The sequence below is a fragment of the Castor canadensis genome, chromosome 14 (genome assembly GCF_047511655.1).
Source record: "Castor canadensis chromosome 14, mCasCan1.hap1v2, whole genome shotgun sequence".
In the NCBI taxonomy this organism is placed as follows: Eukaryota; Metazoa; Chordata; class Mammalia; order Rodentia; family Castoridae; genus Castor; species Castor canadensis.
In genome coordinates, this window is record NC_133399.1 from 44,677,588 (window position 1) to 44,700,135 (window position 22,548).

Consider the following 22,548-nt stretch of genomic DNA (forward strand, 5'->3'; position numbering starts at 1 on the left):
TATAACTCTGTGATAGTTAACCTTCAATATCTTTTTGGCAGTACTGACACAACCACTTTAGTTTTACCTCCAGCCCCTCTTCAGTATCTTTAAATTTTACTCTTTTGGGGGGTTACTGGGGTTTGAACTCAGTGCTTTTTGTTTGCAGAGCATGTATTCCACCATTTAAGCCACAATGCCAGTCGATTTTTCTCTGGTTATTTTGGAGGTCGGGTCTTGTGAACTATTTGTCCTAGTGTAGCAAACACCTAGTATGGCAGCCAAATGTAAAGCACAGGACATTCATTGCTAGTGTCAATGGAAAATAACCACTTTGGAAAACAGTCTTGAACACTCATACAAAGATAAACATGGTTTTACTGCACTGTTCAGCAATCACACAGCTATTTTCCCACATGAATTGAAAGCCCAGGTTCACATACAAGTCTTCATAGGAAGACTTAATAATCTTCATAGGAAGATTAATAGCAGATTTATTTAGAATTACCAAGGCATGCCTTTGAGTAGTTAAATCAATAAGCTGTGGATATCTACATAATAGAATATTATTCAGCAATAGAAGGAAATCAGGTGTAAGCCAGCTGTAGGGCCTCATGCCTATAATCCCAGCTACCCATGTGGGAGAGATCAGGAGGACCACACTGCAAGACCAGCCCAGGCAAAAGTTAGCAAGACCCCTACCTCAACCAATCAACCTGGGCATGGTGGCACACATCTGTCACTCCAGCTATGCAAGAGGCATAAATAGGAGGAGTCTAGGTCAGGCCCAGGCAAAAAAGGAAGACCCTATTTGAAAAATATCTAAAGCAAAATGGCTAGCTACATGACTTATTTACAGCACAATTCCACATACACAACATTCTAGAAAAGACAAAACTACAGATAGTAAATAGTTAAGTGGTTGCCAGACAAGTTGTCCTGGATGGGGGCACACTGGACTGTGGCACAATGAACAGATGGAGCAGAGGAAATTGTTAGGGCAGTAAATTCATTCTGTAAGATAGCATGATGTGACATTCATTTGTCAATAACTACAAAACTAAAAAAAAACCCTACAAAACCATACAACACAATATGCAAAGTATGGACTTCAGTTGATAATGTACTGCTTCATTCATATCACCATCCAGTGCAATATATTGATTCACAAATGCACTACACTACTGATGAATGGATCAAGAAAATGTGGTACTTGTACAGAATGGAATTTTACTCAGTCATGAAGAAAAATGAAATCTTATCATTTGCAGGTAAATGGATGGAACTGGAGAACATCATTCTGAGTGAGGTTAACCAGGCTCAGAAGACCAAATATCATATGTTCTCTCTCATATGCAGACTTTAGATCTAGGGCAAATGCAGCAATGTTGTTGGACTTGGGTCATAAGACAAGGGGAGAGCACATAAGGGAGATATAGGAATAGGTAGAAAACCCAAAACATGAAAGCGTTTGATGTCCACACTCCAGAGGAACTAATACAGAAACCTTAAAACAACAGGTTATCACGAGCACTTTACAGGTACCACTGTAAAGATCAGTTAGAGTTGAATCAACATGGGTCGTACCACATGGGTACATGAAAGCAATAGTGGGAATCTTTCTGTATAGCTATCCTTAACTGAACTAGAAAAAACACTTTCTCTTCCTTATTATGCATATGTCCTTTCTTCAACAAAATCAGTGATAAGGGCAGAACGGGACCTGCCTGAAACTGAGGAGGGGAAGGGGAGAAGAGTGGGAGAGGGGGCAGGATGGAGAAATGACCCAAACAATGTATGCACATGTGAATAAGTTAAAAAAAGTAAAAGAGAAAAAAATATTGCTGCATTCTTGGACCTTGAACATGAATGAGGCCACAGCTGTGAATAAACTTCTGAACCAGTTTCATATCCTTTTGTGTGACCATCACTTCTTTGTGAAAAAATTCTCTGGGATGACTGTTGAATTGTAAATCTTGCATAAATTTTTGAAGAGCTGACAGGTACATGCAGTATTTGGGACAGTTAAATAAAATAGGTAAGTAAGAGCAATAGCAACATGTAGATTCATACTGACTAGTGTGAAGTAAATGAAACATCTGAGATTTGGATTTGTGCAAGTTGCCAGTGGGTAGTGAAGAAAAGCAGATTTTGTTGGAATCTGTACTGTGTGTTCTTCAAGTGGTTAATCCCAAGGGCAGAGACCATAAGAGTTCCTGTCCTTGTACTTGGGTCTTGATCCCAACCCGGTACTCTTTAATTGCTTCCTGTGGAGATCTTCTTTATCCACTCTCATTCCACAGATGCACAGGTCACAGTTGGTGATGTGGTGCACCTACTGTTGGACCAAGGAGGCTGGGATATCAAATGGTCCCACGCTGATCTGCATGGAGCTCTACATAACAGTGTGAATCAGTCAGCCAGGAGGCATCAGCACCCTGCCTGATTGTGTTCAAATGGACATGGCTTTGATCCAGAAACCAGTCACCATTTTCATAACTTCTCAGTATAATCATATAGAATGTTTTCACAGAGTTACTGCCTTAGAGACTCACTGATCAGTCCCTTCATAGGATTTTGAGGAATCATGTAGATACCCTCTTTCAAAAATGTTATACAATTTCAAACTTTGAAAGAAAGCAGAAGTGTAACATGTATTATATTATCTGCATAAACTCTAAAGATGGAATGTGGTTTTTCTGAACACTTGGTGTGATGATATCCCTTCAAAAAATTTTTAGTGACACTGGGATTTGGAATCAGGGCCTCATGGTTGCTCAGCAAGTGCACTACCACTTGAACCAGGCCTTTGGAATTAGGTATTTGCAAGATAGTGGCTTACCAACTATGTGCTCCAGTTGGCTTGGAACTGGGAATCTTCTAATCTCTGACTCACAAGTATCTAGGATTACAGTTGTGAGCCACCAACGCCCTTCCCCTTAAAATATTTAATTACCCTGATAGGCATGAGGTAAAGTGTTATGAGCAGGCATTTCAAAGAAAGAAAAGCAGCAGCACTGCAATGTTTACTGTCAGTATATTGATTTTTTTTTTTTTTTGGCGTACCTGGCTTCTAAATCAGGAATGACATCTTTAGCCACTCCACTAACTCTTTTCATTGTGACACGTTTTTCAAGAGAGGATCTTGCAAGTCATTTTTCTGGCCTGTCTTTGAAACAGAATCCTCCAGATCTCTGCTTCCTGAGTAGCTAAGATTATAGGCATGAGCCACTAGCACCTTGCTAACTTTACTCTTTTGTGAGAACAGCTTTAGAACAGGTAGTGGAAAGAGATATTACAGGTGACCTGGCATCACCCACAATCCAGAAAAGTGCTACTATTCTGCTATTGCCCTTATTGGTAATTCATTTTTTCATCTCAGTGACTGTAGGGAAGGACATGAATGTAGAGAGAAAGAGTCTGATGACCAAGTCATGGAATAAATGTTAGGAGACTGGAATCATGGGAATATTTCAGGAATTGAATGCAATATCCTCAGTTCTCTTGCCCTTCCTTCTCTATTATGCACAGTGTTTTAAGAGTCAGTGACCTTAAAGAATGTGACTTTGAACCTTACCCAATAGTATTTTTAGGGGTAACTTTGTGACTACTATTTATATACCATTAGAAATCCAATTCCCTCCAAAACTGTCCCAACCATTAGCTCATGGAATGTACATTTCAGTAGCAGTTCAGCTCATCATATTGGCTTGACAGCTTTCTGTCCTGCCAGTCTCAGACAACACACCTCTATAAGCAACCAACACGCATATCCACAATGATCAATATCCTGCAACAGAACAACTATGTGTTCCATGTTTCCATGGAACATTTCCAAGTATGTCATGGAATAATATTAGTATGCCACAGATAGAGGTGAACTAAAAAAAAATCTCTGGATGTCCAGGTGGAGGGCAGGGCACCTGGCTCAAGTGACAGAGTACTAGCCTAGAAAGTATGAATCTAAGTTCAAATGAAAGTACCCTCAAAAGACATCAAAAACTGTGTAGCAGAGGGTGAGTGACAAAATAATATCAAAACTTAGACCAAAATTGATATGGTGCCAGGGGCTGGTCATCACAACCCTCAGGAAGCTGAGATAGGAGGATCATTAGTTTCAGGTGCCTGAGTCACGTGGTGCGTTCAATGATAGCCTGGGCTTCACAGTAAGATTCTGTCTCAAAAACCAAAATAGAATGGCAATGGTGGCTCATGCCTATAATCCTAGTTATTCTGGATAGAGATCAGGATATCATATTTGGATGGCTTCCAGGCAAATAGCTCAAGAGACCATATCTCAGTAATCCTGAACACAAAACAGGGCTGGCATAGTTGTAAAGAGGTAGAATGCCACAAGTCAAATTTGGTATAATCCATGGTTTCAAGTAGTCACTGGAGGCTGGGTGCTGGTTGTTCACTTCTGTAATCTTAGCTACTCAGGAGGCAGAGATCAGAAGGATCACATTTTAAGCCAATTATTTGTGAGAACTTAACTGCAAAAAAAATCACAAAAAGATTTTAGCAATGACTTAAGGTAGAGTTTGGGAGTTGAAACTCCAGTACTGCAGGAAAAAAAAGTCACTGGAGGACTTTACCTAAAACCCTTTTAAGGGATCTGTACTTCTTAATCTTTTCTCATTTAAATTCTACTGAGACCAGTATTGAGGTCCTCGTGTGTATTGTGTTAATATTGCAGGACACTTTTAATATTAAGTTTCGCATGGTTAACAATAGGAAACTTATGTACACATATGTTCTTCTGTGAATATTGTGTGTATTGTGATTACCTGGTGTGCATTGTTTCAACATTAGACTTTAATAATGTACATTAGTGTCAGTTAATGATGGCTACTCCTATCCTTACAATCAAGAAGTTTCTAGGCTAATTTCATACACACATACACATTCAGATCTGTTTAGAATTTGAGTTTTGTTTCTTTATTTAAAATTATATATGTTGACATTTGAATTGATTTAGGGGAATACTTAAACTTATGATGAGTTTTATCTACACACATGAAGTATGTAAACAAGTTTTTTATGTCCCTTTTTACTATTTTATTTAATCCTAAATTCACAATTTTTCCTTTTCAAAATGTCCAATGTGAAACAACTCATGCATATGACATTATATGTAACTTAGGCAGTACTAACACTATTTGTTGTACTGGATATATAAGACCTTGTGAGAGGGTAGGCTCTGGAACTTTCCCCACACTGAATATTTTACCACTTATTTCTTCTCTTGTTTTTGTGGTACTTGCATTTGAACTCAGGGCTTCATGATTGCTAAGCAGGTGCTCTACCTCTTAAGCCACACCTTCAGCCCTGTTTTGAGTTGGATATTTCCAAGATGGGGTTTCCTGAACTATTTGCCTGGACTGCCCTCCAATCATGATCGTCCTGAATAGTGCCTCCTCTATAGCTAGGATTATAGGCCTCACCTACATTGGCATTCTACATTGGTTTTTGAGAAAGGATCATTGCAGGATATTAATCATTGCAGAAAAATCTTTTGGTTGCATATTGAGGTCCTGAGGTATTTTGAATGATATTGGCAGAACAGAAAACTGTCAAACCAGTATGATGACCTGAAAGGCTACTGAAATCTCCATTCCAAGGCCAAGTGTGGGACACATTTATGGAAAGTATTGGGTTTCTTTAGCATTTAAGAAATAATCAAAAACTTACCTGGTTAAAACACACCTTTTGAGGTGCAAATTCACATCCTTAAAGATCACTGACACCGAAAACACCGTGCATAATGTTTAGAGCAGGAAGGATGAAACAGCACAGGTTACATTTTTCAATTCATTAGAAGTCCCCATGATTCTGGTCTCCAAACATTTTTACATGACTTGGTCATCAGGGTCTTTCTCTTTACAATCACGTATTTGTCCATAGTTATTGAGATGAAGAAATGAATTATTGATAAGAGCAATAGCAGAATAGAAACAACCCTATGGATTGTGAGTCATGCCACAATCCTGGCATTGGTATTTGTCTTAAATTTGTACTCATAAACAGTAAATATTAGAGTACTGACACTGCTCTTCTTTTTAAATGCCTGCTCATCACATTGACCTTGGCTCCTATCAGGGTAATTAAGTATTAGAAGGAGCCAGGCACTGAAATCTTAGACCTGTAATTCTCGCTACAGCAGAGGGAGAGATAAGGATGATTGCAACTCAAAGCCATAGGGGACAAATAAAAAATACCTAACCTCAACAGAAATTATAGAGTACCAGTGTGGGACCAAGTCTCACATTCAAATTTATGGGTCCCTCTGGGATCTGTCCCTTGGCTTGACTCTGTGAATTATCCACAGTAGAGACTTCAACAGAATCTCTATGCCTTTACTACCCACTGCCAAACTTGCACAAATACAGAATGTTGGATCATACATTTGTTTTCACTTTACTCTACTCAGAAGGAATCTGCATGTTGCTACTGCTCTTACATACCGGTCCAAATTACCCCATCTACAAATCAGCTTCATGCTCTTCCAGAAATTATCCAAGACTTACATATCAACAGTATTAGTTGACAGGTTTTTCACGAGGATTGAGGTTTACACTAAAAAGGATGTAAAACTATTTCACAAGTGTATTGACAGCTGTGTCCTCATGCTTGTGCATACCCAAAGGGAGAAGAAATGTTTCAACAGGATATATCAATTCTTATAGCAGTTAAGCTTTCAATGCTAGAGAAATTTCATGTCATTCAACTCTATTGTGGCAGAGAAAATAAGTGTTTCCTAAAAAGCTGTATGAGCTTCTGAAGGCTGTCATTAAATAGAATATACTGATTTTAATCATTATTCTGGAACATCAAGGTTTTGGAAAAAATGGTTTCTCCTGGGATCTCTTGGTTTGTAGTTTTCATTTTGATCTCTGTGGTCATGTTGGTTGGGGCAGTTCCTGCAGCTGGGCAGCAAGCAGTGTGGTTTGCGCTGCTTTTGGATGCACTCGTGTGAATTCTGCACTTTTGACCGCAGCGCTGGCTTTGCATTAGCCCAACTACCTGTCTTTGACGTGTAGCCAAAAAAGAAAAGAACAATTTCAAAGTGAGTTTATCAAGTAGTAGTCTTCCTTTGACAACTGTTTCACTTAGCTGCTATCACTGTGTACAAAAGTTGAGGTGAATCTTTCTGTGGGGGGACATAATTCTGCTCATAACATACACCAACCTCCTATATAATTCATATTCTGGTATGATCTTCAAAACGAGATAATAAAACTGTGCTACGATGAGCTAGGTCCTTACCTCCTCCACCTCCAAAGCTGCAGCATAAAAAAATGTCATTGTGACCTCATGCAGCTATGCAGCTATGGATTGGTGTGACCTAATGTCACTCAGAGCCTTAAACCCTGTCCAATTGAAGGCACAGTATGCGAGTGCCCAATCAGACACGGATACAGAGGAAAGGGGCGGGCTTGAATGTTAGGTGGGTTTTTAACTGAAACTTGCTGTCAAATCATCTGGGAATTCTCTCAGGCTGTCTCCTCTGTTGAGGATGTTTAGGTTTCTTTGCCACACCCTAGGTACCACTGAGAATTCTCAGATTCAAGCAGATTACAGGGAGGTAGCTGGGCACACTAAAACCAAGGATAGGACATGCAGGTCTGCTTCCTGCAGGGCACAGGAGGCCGTTTGTAACTGGCTTTTTGCGTCTCCTCACTGTGCTCCTGAGTCCTCTTGTAGGGCAGCTGGACCGGGGTCGCCTCTGGCTTTGGTGGCTGGGGATGCGACCTTTAGCGCCTTCTGGCTGTGGGAGGGGCTGTCAGGACAGGGCGCATGCCTAACGCTGTCCTTACTTGAGACGACGTGGAGGTGAGCGGGCATGTGGAGATGGTAGGATCTGTGGTTCACGCACACCCCAGGAGGCTACCTTCCTCCTGTGGGGCCCACCTGTTTCGCCCCCAACTTTCCAAATATGTGGAAAGCAGTCTTAAATACAACCATCACCACCCCATGTCCAGCACCTCTTTCCTCTAACCAGAAATCCCTAAATATGCTCCTCCCAGCCAGCATTCCCCAACACAGACTTCCCCTTTCCACAGTATTATCCACTAATAATACCCCCGAATTCTCACAGCTAGAGGGGGTCCCCCATTCTTGTTGTCTAAAGGAGGTCCCTGGCCTGTAGAGTCCTGAGCACATGATGGGGACACGCACTCCCGCAGGTCACAAACAGCCTCCTTTCCTAATCAGGATGGTGGCCCACACGCACTATCCTTGTGTTTGGGTGTCTGGTGTCCTCCCTATGGATCTGTCTCAGTCCAACAATTTATAGGGCCACAGATTCTGTGACAAAGTCACCTGAACATCTGAATAGAAAATACAACCTGGAGATAATTGACGATTGTGGCAGATCATAAATTCAGTTAAAGGACCCACCCCCCTTCTCCACAATATCATAAAACCCGCCCTTTTCTGTGATTGGGCAGTCCTCATAGCATGCCCATATTGGATTGGTCTTGAAGCCCTGAGTGACGTTAAATCGCACGAATCCATAGCTTCATAACTGAGCGAGGTCACAATGACAAGTTCCAAGCTGCAGGTTCTGAAGGGAGGACCTATCTATTTTATACAACACGTGTACTATCCTGAAGGTGGTAGCAGATTATGACTTAGAGCAGCAGGCTAGTATATGTTATGAGGTGAATTGTGTCTTCTCCAAAAAGCAACTTTGATTTTCTAACACAGGTTTATCAGCTAAGTTAAACAGGAGTCATACCAGCAATAAACCTCACTAAGGCAACCTGAACTGTCATTTTTTCTTTGCTGACTGCAGTTGAAGACTAGCTGTTGGACCGGTGCCGAGCCAGCCATGCAGCTGAAATTGAACCATCCACACCAGCACCTCCAGAAGCAGCGCAAACCACATTGTTGCTCGGCTGGACATATGAGGAACTTGCACCAAGCTGCTACAGGTCACCATCTAAAGGCCGAAAGTCTATCATTTTATCCCCATTACTATGGACACCTTTAGCATGTAAGATAAGCATCCAGAAGCATTTCTCTTAACTTCTTGCTCTCTTTTCTTTGTCACCATGATCTGAATTCATTGCATTTAGTTACAATAGTAGCTTAGACTGTACAACTATTGTGGATGTATTTTCCTCAAATTCAAAACTAATTTTAACCCAGTTAATTATGTGTGTTTGGGGGCAATCTGATTCCTTCACATTCCTTATTACAGGAAACAAACAGGACATGGATAGTCACAAGACAGGAACACAGAGATCAACATGACAACATACAAACTAGGAGAGAGATCTCAGGAGAAACAATGCCATGTAAAATCTTGATATTCCAGAATTATGAGGAGAATAATTTTGTGATATTAAATGACAGCATTCAGAAGCTCATTGAGCCTTTTAGGAGACACATAGAATTTTCTTCTGCAGGAACTAAATGAGAATACAAGTTGGATGACATCAGATTTCTCTACCACTAAAAGCATGCACTGTAATAAGAAATGATATTTCCTATTGGAATATTGCTTCTTCCTTGAACTATGAACATGAATGAAGCCACATATGCTGATGGTGCTAGAGTGAGGAGTTATTTGAGATGGTGTGTTGTCAATAAATGTGTGAAATAGTTTGATATTATTTTTTGTGTAACCATTACTCTTTGTGAAAAATAATCTCTCCTGTAACATGGCAGTTTAATAAGAAAAGTTTGGGACTCTTACAACATACATGACATAATATTGCATTTCAGGTGGAAAGTTCTCTTTCTTTCAGTCTTTTTTTCAATTGTAAATGTATATAGGTTATGCACACCTGGGATGCAGACTACTTACATCACCTGCATTTCATTAGGGGACAACCCATGACCCTCCCCATTCAGTGATTATTTGTGGTTGGGAATCACCAGGCTAAAGCAGGTTTTCTTTCTTCATTTTTTTGCTCTTCTATGTCTTAACCCCAGGGCCTACACCTTGATCCACTCCAACGTCCCTTTTCTGTGATGGTTTTCTTTTCCAGACAGGGTCTCTGAAGTATTTTGCCCAGGCTGGCCTCAAAACGTGATCATCCTGATCTCTCCCTCATGAGTAGCTAAGATGATATGTGTGAGCCACTGTCACCCAGCTAGTGAAGGTTTTAAAAGCATCTGGAGAAGAAGATGCTCTCTCTGTAACCACATAGTTGCATCATGGCCTTTGTAACTCCTTTCCTTTATCTATAATAAACTCCATTACCTCCCTTACTATACTCACAGGTCTCCTGCCTGGATGTTTCCATGTGGGAATATTCTGATTAGAGACTGTAGGATCCTACAAGAGTAAGGCTGCTGATTCTTAAGTCTTGTATAAATTTTGGAAGGGTGGTGTTGACTTACACATGAGGTATTTGGAACAGGATTGTTTGGATTAGTGAAAAGTTACAATAAACATGAAAAGTGTGATTTTGCATTCCTGGAAATTTGTCAGTGGATAGTAAAGGAGACAAGATTTCACTGGAACCTGGAATGGGGGTCACATGAGTGAGAAAGCACAGGGTAGAGCACAGAGGTATCACCTTGTTTCCATCTGGGTCTTGGTTCCTTGGCGGAGACCTGTGGAGACCTTCCTGCACCCACTCTCATCCCACAGAGGTATAGGCCATTGCTCAAGGAATGGTGCACTTGTTATTGGTCCAAGAAGACAGGGTTATCAAATGGCTCCACAATGATCTGTATGGAGCTGTTCAGGAGTACCTCTGAGTCAGGCCAGGAGGTATCAGCATGCTGCCTGGTTGTCCCCAAAGGGACATGGCCATTAGTAATTCTGCTACCAGATCAGGTCCATAGGAGCTCATGCTTATATCTTCATTCAGTGAGGAAGACAAATTATTGCCTGTGGTGTCTGGACCAACATCTAAGTAGACAAAGTGGACCGCAACATTTACTATATATTGTTCTTTAGGATGGCAAAGTATTTTTCCATTACTGTTAATAGTGCACAATTAAATTTTGTCTCAGAAAAATCAGAGGCCAGTTTCATGACTTCTCAGTATAATCATATGTAATGGGCTCATGTGGAAATATGGGACAGTGTGTATAACCTGCTCTCAAACAGTGTGTTAGAGAATCCCTGTAATTTTGGGGAATCATGTAGGCACCCTCTTTCTAAGATGGAACAGAATTTAAGTCTGAATGGATGGATATTGTTTTGTTTGTATAAAATCTAAAGATGGAATGAGCTACTTCTGGTCACTTAGTGTGGTGAGATCCTTTCAACTATTTAATTTCCTTGATAGATACCAAGTTTAAATGCTATGAGCAGGCAACTCAAGAAGAAGCAAAGTCAGAACTATAACATTTATTGTTTTAAGAGAACAGTTTAAGACACTTCTTTGAAAGAAAAATAACAGGTGACCTTATAACACATCCTAATTTCATGATCTTCAGTCCAGAGGATACTCCATTTATGATATTTGCCTTATCAAAAATGCATTTCTTGCTAAGCACCATTTGCTCATGCCTGTAATTAGACAGCATGCAGAGGTCAGGAGGTTCACAGTTTGATCCTCTTTGTGTTTGATGGAGTTTTTTGAGATCAGATCTCAAGAACTATTTGCTCGATTGTATTTGAACCATGACCCACCTGATCTATGCCTTCAAAGTAGCTAGAATTACAGGTTTGAGACACTGGTGCCTTGGTAGAAGTGACCACTGAGGATTTGACTGTGAATGTCACACAATAGTGTTTTGAGTGGGTAAGTATATGGCAATATCTTATAAACGAACAGATCAGCACTTTCCATAAAGGCCCCAAACACCAGGCTCTCATGATGGAGAGTTCAGTACACCATCAGGTCATCATACTGATTTGATAGTTTTCTGACCTGCCAGTGTCAGGAACACAAATAAGTGCCTCAATATGCAACTGACAGACATATCCTACAACCAAAGAACTATGTGTTCCATGTCTTTGAGGGGAAATTTCCAGACATGCCATAGACACTTGCTACTTTTTCACACACAGATTCTCACTAAAAAAAATCACTGGATGCTGTGTAGAGGGCAAGGGGATCTGCACAAGTGGTGGAGTACTTGCTTGCATAGGAATTGTAAGCTCAAGTTCAAACTTCAGAGCCACCCAAGACATCAAAAAATGTGTAGAACTGAATGTGTAAGTTAAGACTTTGACCAATACAGACATGGAGCCAGTAGCCTGTACACCCAACACTCTGGAAGCTGAGGTAAGAGGATCACTAGTTTCAGGTGTGCCTAAGTTACATGGTGTGTTCAAGGATAGTCTGGTCTACAAAGTATGATGCTGTCTCAAAATACAAATAAAGTAGCAGGGAACAAGTGTGTCAGGCCTGCCATCCTAGCTATTGAGGAGACAGAGATCAGAACGATCACAGTTTGGGCCCAGTAGGACAAATAGTTCACAGAACCTTAAATTGAAAATATCCAATATAAAATAGGGCTGGCCAAGTGGTTCAAGTAGCAGAGCCCCTGAATAACAAGTTTGAGGCCCTGAGTTCAAACCACAGTATTACCAAAATAAATTTTTTAAAAAAGAGTTAAACAAGAAAGTGTGAGGAATGACTAGAGCCTGTCAGCCCCCTACGTCTTTTTTCTTCTTTTTCGGTGATAGTGGGGCTTGGACTCAGGGCCTCACACTTCCTAGATTTCCTAGGTTTGCTAAGCCAGCACTCAAGAACTCAGGCCACTCCACCAACCCTCTCTAGGTCTGATACATCTAGTGCAGCAAACATTATAAAGCAACACCTCAGTTTGACATAGGTATCATGTGTGTATGTTGTTTTACATGGGGACATGTTCTGTAAAGGAAAAATTTAAATTTATCATAAAATCTATCATTACATGACACTAATGTAAATTATAAGGCTATCATATTGAAATAATAAACAACAAGGTATCACAATGTAAATATTCATAAAAGAATGTATTTAGATATAAGTTCTGTATTGTTTACTATGTGAAAAATAAAATTAAGTGTGAATAAACAAAATAATTCAAAAAAAGGCAGATTTTGTGACTGAGGACATAGTACAGTGGAAGAGTGTATACCCAGAAAGTGCAAAGCCCTGAGTTCAACTCCCAGCCTCTATAGCACCTATAGGGTGCTCAACTATCCCTCCACTAATGGACAAGCTAAATAAACATCTACTCACTTTCAAGTCCCCGTAAAAGTCATAAAGGCATTGAGAGACCTCTACCCTGGGCAGCTGAGAAAACATCCACATCCAAAGAGCATGGAAAGGTCAGGGGCAGGTTGGCATGTATCCTACCCTGGCAATATGCCCAAGAAAGAATGCCAAACACCCGGCATCACTCTGAAGTGAGAAAGATTGGGAACAGAGTTTTACTCCCTGGCTCAAAAGTGGTATGTGGTTGTAAAATTCACCTAGTACTGGTTACAGACAGCACTATGCATACATGAGTCTTTCAGACCACCAAAAATGTGGTGCTGTTACTGGTCATGCATATGTACTTCCATGGGCTTCAGTGTCTAGAAAAAGGGAGGAAAGAGGCTAAAACCCAATTTCTCCATGCAAGGGATTTCCAGCACAGTTTGCAAAACAGCCAACAGTTGAGTTTCCATCTAGCCAGCTGCAGGCAGTTGAGAGGGACAAGAATAAATTAAAAGAATAAATAAATCCAACTACCCTCATTTCCCCTAGACCAGTATATTTCAACCAGCCTGGACAGGCACTCAGCACTTCTGTGGCTCCTCCACAGTACAGCACACTGACACTCCAGATGACCAGTTGTCCTGAAAGGAGTTTGTCCATGAACTGGCCCTGCAGCTGTAACACATTCTGTTCCATGGAATGCATCCTTATCCTCCAAACTACGGAGCAAAGCAGAGTGGGCACTTAGTAATTTCTCTGAATTGGAGAAGAATGATTTTTTCATTTATTATTTTACTTATTCAAAATTATTGTTGAACTGGGATTACAATGTGACATTTACAAAAATTCTTACAATGTATCTTAGCTGAATTCACCCACTCCACCATTCTTCTTTATTCTCCCTATCCCCTAAATGATCAGTTTTAAATAGGCACACTGACATTTCTATGGACAGAGAAGGTTTAAGCTTCAGCAGAGATCCCTGTATTTTCCCTTAAGAGGTTCATGGTACAGTCCTCCATTGGCTACTTGACAGCCTGGTTTCTGACAACTTTGCCCTGGGGATTTTTGTGCCAAATAGCAGACAACATAGAGCCTGAGCACAGTTATCACAATGGCTATTATCAAGAAGTTGAGTGGCCAGGCAATAGTGGTATAGTCCTTTATTCCTCTCTCCTTGAAAGGCCGAGATAGGGAAGATCCAGTTTTGAGGCCAGCTCTGACAAAGTTTTTTGGGGAATACACCTCCAAAATAACTACATCAACATGATCTGGAAGTGTGGCTCAAGTGGTAAAGTGCCTGCTTTGTAAGAATGAAGCCCTGAGTTCCAACCCTGGTTCTGCCCACCCCACCCCCAAGCTTCCAAAAAATTTGAAGGATAATATATTTTTGAGAGGGCACAGATATAGCAAGTATGGAGCATTGGTACACTGCTGGTGAGAATAAATCTTAATACAACCATTTAAGACATACCTTGAAGGTTATTCCAGTTATTTAAAACTAAACATTGAACTGCCAGATGATCCAAAAAATCACAATTCTGGGAAGGAATCTAAAGGAGATTTCAGAAAGACCAAGATGGCTGCACTCTGATGTTCACTTTAACAGTAGGTACAGAAGCTAAGATATAAAAACAATTAAATTGTCTTTTTCAAGAGTGTTACCCATGATTCCTCCCAGCTTTACTAGAGGCTCCAAATCCACACTCAGGCTGTTCTATGGGAGAAGTCCCAGGGGTTGCTATAAACTAGATATACTAAAGGACCAGACACAGGGCAGATTTGGTACCTGATGGCAATCAGTTAATTCTGAAATCATGGATCAGAAAGGTATGTAAAGACGTTCAGATTTGGTGCAAGTGCCCAGGGGACGCAAAAAGAGAAACAGAATTTAAACAAAAAAGGGATTCTTCTTTCCTGCCTCGCTGTAATGTGCACAAACAGAAAAATATTAAGGGTCCTTAAAAATCCTTGTCTCCAGTACTTGGAGGAAAAAAGATGAAATACTGTCTAAGAACTGTATCATGAGCAAAAAGTAGTTAAAAAGTGTGGAAAGAGAAGTCGGTAATGGAATGCGGACTGGCAAGTGATTTAGGAATTTGTTGTTAGAGGAAAGAGGCATGGGATGGGGGTGGGGGAGGTATGGGGTTGGTGTTTGGACTTAGACTGCTTTCCACATGTTTGGAAAGCTGGGGTCCAAACAGGTGCATGCAACAGGAGGAAGGCTGATTAGGGACCCCAAGGCCCACAGATCCTACTACCTCACACCCGCACACCTCCATATTACCTATATCTAAGGAGACCATTAGACACGTGCCCTGCCCTGGCTGCATGCCCACCCCCCTCCCCCAACCAGAAGGGGATGATGGTCACCCCTCCCCCAACCCCCACAGCTAGAGGTGACACCAGCCCAGCTGTCCTAAAGGAGGACTCTGAGACATAGTGAGGAGGCACAGCACAGGCACTTGTTGATCTAACATAATTTCTTCTCTGGTCTTCAGGGTCCATTAAACCACGGGCAGTGAAGGTTTGAGGAAATGCACCTCATCATCAGTGTTTGCAGGTATTCATAAGTATGGGTTCTGCTGAAAGGTACTTTTCTTAGATGAAAGTCCAGAAATTCACTTACTCCAAAATAGTTAATATTCATGGATCACAGCCACTCTGAGGGTGTGTTTATGTGTGGGGGCGCATGTGTGGTTAAAAGTATTTCCTGGATCAGTGTCCATTAGATGCTCAGTTCCTAATAATGCCAGTCAGGAATGCTACTTGGAAGGCAGTAATTTTGGGTTTTTCTCCAAATTGCTATTCCCTAGGTCAACTGTAATCAATTGTCTGAGGAGGAAAGATTCAGTGTTCCTCAAATATGGCCAGTGTATGTCAGGTTATCATGATGCATGTATGTACATGCATTGTTACCCTGCTAGAAGTGATTTCAATTAAAGTGATGTCTTCAGGCACTGACTCTGGATTAGTCTTACTTGTTCCTTGGCATAATAGTGGTAGTATGTCTTCCTTCCAAGGACATTGGTGGAACCGATGTCCCTTCACGTGTTTTTCTAAGATTTTTCCTTTCTCAAGTGCTGAAAGTGTCCACTCAGTAGGATAATGCAAGGATTTCATCCGTTGCAGATAACATTCGACATGCCTTGCATACAGGCAGGGCTCCTGGGTGTATGTGTGTGTGTGTGTGTGTGTGTGTGTCTGTGTGTCTACCTGTCTGTTATCTTTTTGTGTATGTGTCTGTCTTTGTGTCTGTGTTTAATATTTTGCAGTATCTTCATGTATTAATATCTTTGCTGTTTCTCATAAATTCTCATACAAGCAACTATTTCACACGTGTTGAGTGTATCTGCTGCATAGGCATGCAGAAGTCTCCTTGAATCATAATGTATCATTAACTCTGTGGAAAAAGATGGAATGAACAAGGCTGTGTGATGTTCCATGACTTCTGGATGTTGCTCTGGTGTACAGGCAGCATTGCTTTTTGTTTCTAATCCTGACCACATGATCTCAGGGTGTGGTTCTACTGGACTGGGAAGGGAGGAAATGGTTACATGGAGGCACAGCACAGGCACCTGTTGATCTGACATAATTTCTTCTCTGGTCTGCAGGTCCATTAAACCATGGGCAGTGAAGGTTTGAAGACATTCACCTCATTCACCAGTGTTTCCAGGTATTCATAAGTATGGGTTCTGCTGAAAGGTACTTTTCTTAGATGAAAGTCCAGAAATTCACTTACTCTAAAGTAGTTATTATTCATGGATCACAGCCACTCTGTGGCTGTGTTTATGTGTGGGGGAGCATGTGTGGTTTAAAGTATTTCCTGGATCAGTGTCTGTTAGATGCTCTGATCCTAATAATGCCAGTCAAGAATGCTTCCTGGAAGGCAGTAATTTCTGGTTTTTCTCTGCCTTGCTATTCCCTAGATCAACTGTAATCAATTGTCTGAGGAGGAAAAATTCAGCATTCCTTGAATATGGCCAATGTATGTCAGGTTATCAAGATGCATGTATGTATGTGCATCGTTACCCTGCTAGAAGTGATTTCAATTCAAGTGATGTCTTCAGGCACTGACTCTGAATTAGGCTTTAGTTGTTCCTTGGCATAATGGTGGTAGTATGTCTTCCTTCCAAGAACATTGGTGGAACTGATGTCATTTCACATGTTTTTCTACATTTGATCCTTTCTAAAGTGCTGAAAGTGTCCCCTCAGTAGGTTCATGCCAGGATTTCAGCCTTTGCAGATGATATTCGACATGCATTGAAATACAGGCAGGATTCCTAAGTGTGTTTGTGTGAGTGTGTGTGTGTGTGTGTGTGTGTGTGTGTTTGCGTGTGTTGTGTGTGTGTGTCTACCTGTCTTTCTGTCTTTCTATACACCAACAAGGAACCAACTGAGAAGGAATACATTGAAACAATTCCATTTGCAACAGTCTCAAAAAAAAAAAATGAAATACCTTGGAGTAAACTTAGCAAAAGGTGTTAATGACCTTTACAACAGAATTACAAACCTCTGAAGAAAGAGATCTAGGAAAACTACAGAAGATGAAAAGATCACCCATGCTCATGGACTGGAAGAATCGACATAGTAAAAATGGCTATACTACCAAAAGCAATCTACATATTTAATGCAATTCCCATCAAAATCCCAATGACTTTCATCACAGAGATTGAAAGATCTACCCTTAAGTTCATTGGGAAATACAAGAGACTGGGAATAGCCAAGGCAATACTCAGCAAAAAGAGCAATGCTGGCGGTATTGTGATACCTGATTTCAAACTATATTACAAAGCAATAGCATGAGAAACAGCATGGTACTGGCATAGAAAGTGACATGAAGACCAGTGGAACAGAATAGAGGACCCGGATATGAATCCAAACAATTATACCCACCTTATTTTTCAGAAACGGGCCAAGTATATATGATGGAGAAAAGACAGCCTCTTCAACAAATGCTGCTAAGAAAAGTGGTTATCCATCTGTAAGAAACTAAAACTAGATCCAAGTCTATTACCCTGTACTAGTATCAACTAAAAATGGATCAAGGACCTTAAATCAGACCCAAAACTCTGAAGTTAGTACAGGAAGGAGCAGGAAACACTTTGGAACTAATAGGTATAAGCAAGGACTTCCGCCATAGAACCCCAGCAGCCCAGCAACTAAGAGAAAGAATGGACAAATTGTTCTTCTTAAAATTAAAAAGCTTCTGCACAAGAAAAGAAATAGTCTCTAAACAAAAGAGACCACTCAAAGAGTGGGAGAAAATATTTGCTAACTATACATCAGACAAAGGACTGATAACCAGAATACATAGGGAACTTAAGAAACTAAATTCTCCCCAAATCAATGAACCAATTAAGAAATGGACAACTGAATTAAATAGAACTTTCTTAAAAGAAGAAATTCAAATGGCCAAAAAACACATGAAGAAATGCTCACCATCTCTAGCTATAGAGGAAATGCAAATAAAAACCATACTAAGATTCCACTTCATCCCTGTTAGAATAGCCATCATCAAAAACACCACCAACATGTGTTGGTGAGGATGTGAGGAATAAGGAGCCCTCATACACTGCTGGTGGGAATGCAAGCTGATGCAAACACTCTGGAAAAAAATCTAAAGACTTCTTAAAAATCTAAACACAGACCTGCCATATGATCCAGGAATCCCACCCCTGGGGAAATACCCAAATGAATGCAACACAAGTTACTCCAAAATCACCTGCACACACATGTTTACTGCAGCACTATTCACAATAGCCAAGTTATGGAAACAATCAATATGCCCCACTACTGACAAATGGTTTAAGAAAATGTATTTATACACAATGGAATTTTACTCAGTCTTGAAGAAAAATGAAATCTTATCGTTCCCAAGTGAATTGATGGAATTGGAGAACATCATTCTGAGCGAGGTTAGTCAGACTTAAAAGACCAAAAATCGTATGTTCTCCCTCATATGTGGTCTTTAGATCTAGGGCAAATACAGCATGTTGTAGGACTTGGGTTATATGACAAAGGGAGAACACATATGGAAGGTACGGGTTAGATAGAAAACCCAAAACATGAAAGCATTTGATGTCTCTACTGCAGAGGAATTAATACAGAAATCTTAAAGCAATAGACATCAACATGAGAAGGGGATCAGGAACTAGTGAAAAGGTCAGGTAGAGATGAATCAACCTGGGTTGTAGCACATTTGTACATGAAAGCAATGGTAGGATTCTCCCGGTATAGCTGTCCTTATCTCAACTAGCAAAAATGCTATGTCTTTCTTATTATTGCTTATTTCTATTCTTCAACAGAATTGGAGAAAAACACAGAACAGGTTCTGGCTGGAAGGGAGTTGAGAGAGAGGGAGAGAGTAAGGGCTGAGGCAGGAGGGAGAAATGACCCAAACAATATATGCACATGTAAATAAATGAAAAAAATAGCATTATATTTTTGTGTCCTTTAGATCTAAACATTTTGTGTTTCAAGAACCACATTAATATTACTTTTAATTTCAATGTATTGGTTTATATTGTTTATAGTCTTCTTTATACTGTTCCATTGTCATTACGAACGTTTCACAAAAAATAGCATAACTTGGGACTTTGCTTTAAATCTGCTTCAGTATAGTTTGTCTTTGTTTTTGTTTTGTTTTGTTTTGTTTTGTTTTTTGTAGTACTGGGGCTTGAAACTCAGAGCCTTCTCCTTCATCCACTCCATCAGCCCTATTTTTGTGTAGGGTTTTTTGAGTGGGTCTCATGAACTTTTTTGTTTGGGCTGGCTTCAAACTGGTATCCTCCTGATTTCTGCCTCCTGAGTAGCTAGGATTACAAGCATGAGCCACTGGTGCCTGGCCTATATCTTGTCTTTTAAGAGGACACTTTAAAGAAATGCCTCTTCAGGATTTGTCTGGCCTTACATCTGGGAGCCTTCCTTTAAAGAAAAATAAATAAACATACAAAAACTTTCTATCTTTTCCTTGCCATCTTCTCCCTTTCTATTTCTCTCTTTCCTTTTACTCTTTTGGGCAATTCTTTGACAAATGTATAGCACTACTTTAATAAAGGCTTTTAACTTTATCTCTGTTCCACACATAAAATTCAGGAACTTTATATTTTTTGAAGATATGAATGATGGCAAAACTTACAATTCTCACATTTGTCATTTCTTTCATGTAATAAAATTTGCTTAATGTTTACTCATATCCATATTACATTGATTAAATATTGACCTAATATAAGCCAGGCATTGTGGTACATGTTTGTAATACCAGCTACACAGAAGGCATTGCCAGGAGGATCATGAGTTCAAGGCCAGCCTTGATGGCCTCATAGTGGTGAGACCATCTCTCAAAAAGCAAAGTAAAATTAAAAATGCAGCTCAAGTGGTGTCTGTTTACACAGTATGCACAAGGTCCTGGGATGGACCCTCAGCCTAGCAGATATAGATAGATAGATAGATAGATAGATAGATAGATAGATAGATAGATACAGATACATAGATACATAGACAGATAATAGATATAGATTTGCTATACAGAAATCAAATGTAGAACTTTTTACTGAGCAGCATTGTTTCATTTACTTGGTTCATATGTCACTTAAATTTTATTCTGAAACTCCTCGTCATTTTTTAAAAATACTGCTTTGTCTTATGCTATTTTTTAAAAAGGGAAATCATTCAATTTCTCAACAATACTATCAGTATTTTATTTAGTGATGTGTTTAACTTTTTCAATAGCTACACTAGGCAAAAAACTAGCAGGAGCTGGTTTTTTCCTTATTCCAGCATTCAGTTTAAGAATTTTCTTTCATGCTTTGCCTAGTAGAGGTTTTCAATGTTTCTAGAATTTTCATCGATTTCATTTTATAGGCAAGAAAGGCACATAGCTAATGGGTTTCTCATGAGCATAAATCTGCCCATGTCTTTGAATCCCTGGCGATTTTAAGATATGGAAGTTTTAATTCTTTCTTTTAAAAAAATTATTATTATATCATTTATTCACATGTGCATAACATTGTGTCATTTCTTCCCCTTGTCCCCCTCCCCCAACCTCTAGCTCCTCCCCCCTCACTTCCAGGCAGAACCTATTCTGCCCTTATCTCTAATTTTGTTGAGGAGAAGACATAAGCATAATAAGGAAGACAAGGTGTTTTTGCTAATTGAGTTAAGGATAGCTATACAGAGAGATCCTAGCGTTGGTTTCATGTGCAAATGTGTTACAACCCAAGTTGATTCATCCCTAACTGAATCTTTACACTGGTTCCTGATCGCCTTCTCATGTTGACCTCTGTCGCTTTAAGGTTTCTTATTAGTTCCTCTGGAGTGTGGACATCAAACACTTTCATGTTTTGGGTTTTCTATGTATTCCTATATCTCCCATATTAATTCTGTCTTTAAGATCACTTTTTGGAGGCCTAAAGAGCACAAGCTTCAGGCCACCCTGGACTATAACTAAGATTGTCACAGGAAGCTAAGGTCTGGGAATATAGATTGGGGCAAGATGACTGCCAGAATAGATGCTTGCTTCAGTACCACACAGACATACAGAAACACATACAGACATACACACACATGCATACACACAGACATGCAATGACACACACACAGACACACACAATCACTTTTTAAATGACTTTTATTAAAAGATTCCCATATCACTACTACATCAATTGCTGAAAAAGAAAATAAAATGTAAAGACATTATCATTCCCATCAAAAGGAATTCTGAGCAAGTTGATGATAAATGAATCATTGTTTGTATTTAATTCACTTTCTCATCAGCATTAGTCTCAGATTGAAGGGCACAAAGATTGAGAATGGATTTATCAGAACAAGAAAATAGAATACATCTCTGTCATGTGCAGTGGTTAGGTTCAAAGCCTTTTACATTAATTCCTGTGCCTGAAGACTTAGACAAGAAGATTATCAGGGTGGCTTGTTCTCCGTACATTCATTTGTTTAAGTGTGCTAATCCTGGTTAAGTATAATTCCAGCCTGGACAGTACACACAGTGTCCTCAGGCTTAGACTATAGCTGCAATTTCCTTCACTAGACACTGTTATCCTTTGGAAAGTGAGTTTGTTTTGAAATAATATACCATATGCAACAATGTGGGTTATTATCTAGTGGTCTCTCTCACTCTCTTTATACACACACACACACACACACACACACACACACACACACAAATAGAGAAAGAGAGAGATACAGAGATAAAGTTATTATTTGATAATATGTACTGAATAACTATTTGTATGTCTTTTTTTCCATTAAGTAAATGTTATCTAAATTGGTAGCCTTTGTGTATCCATAGACTTTCTATGGATATGCGTAGGATCAAAGATCTAAAATTCATTCATTTTGTTTCTTTATGATCTACTTATGATATATTTTGCTTAGTGAGTAAATGGGTTTGTCTTGACTCCGTACCTGTAATAGACTTTATTTTTTACTTTTTGTATTTTTCTTG

The 22,548-nt window shown here is 39.8% G+C and overlaps 1 long non-coding RNA gene across 2 annotated transcripts in view; it reads left to right on the forward strand.

Moving 5' to 3' along the window:
- LOC141416835 (uncharacterized) overlaps positions 1–22,548 on the forward strand; it is a 91,130-nt gene that overhangs the window by 33,777 nt on the left and 34,805 nt on the right. Inside the window, exons 2-4 of one of the 2 annotated variants that reach the window (XR_012441408.1) lie at positions 8,777–8,977; positions 15,584–15,645; positions 16,697–16,758. This is a non-coding gene — a long non-coding RNA (uncharacterized lncRNA). Of the gene's footprint in view, positions 1–8,776; positions 8,978–9,977; positions 15,468–15,583; positions 15,646–16,696; positions 16,759–22,548 lie in introns of those variants that run through there. The other variant, XR_012441409.1, reaches the window with a different exon arrangement.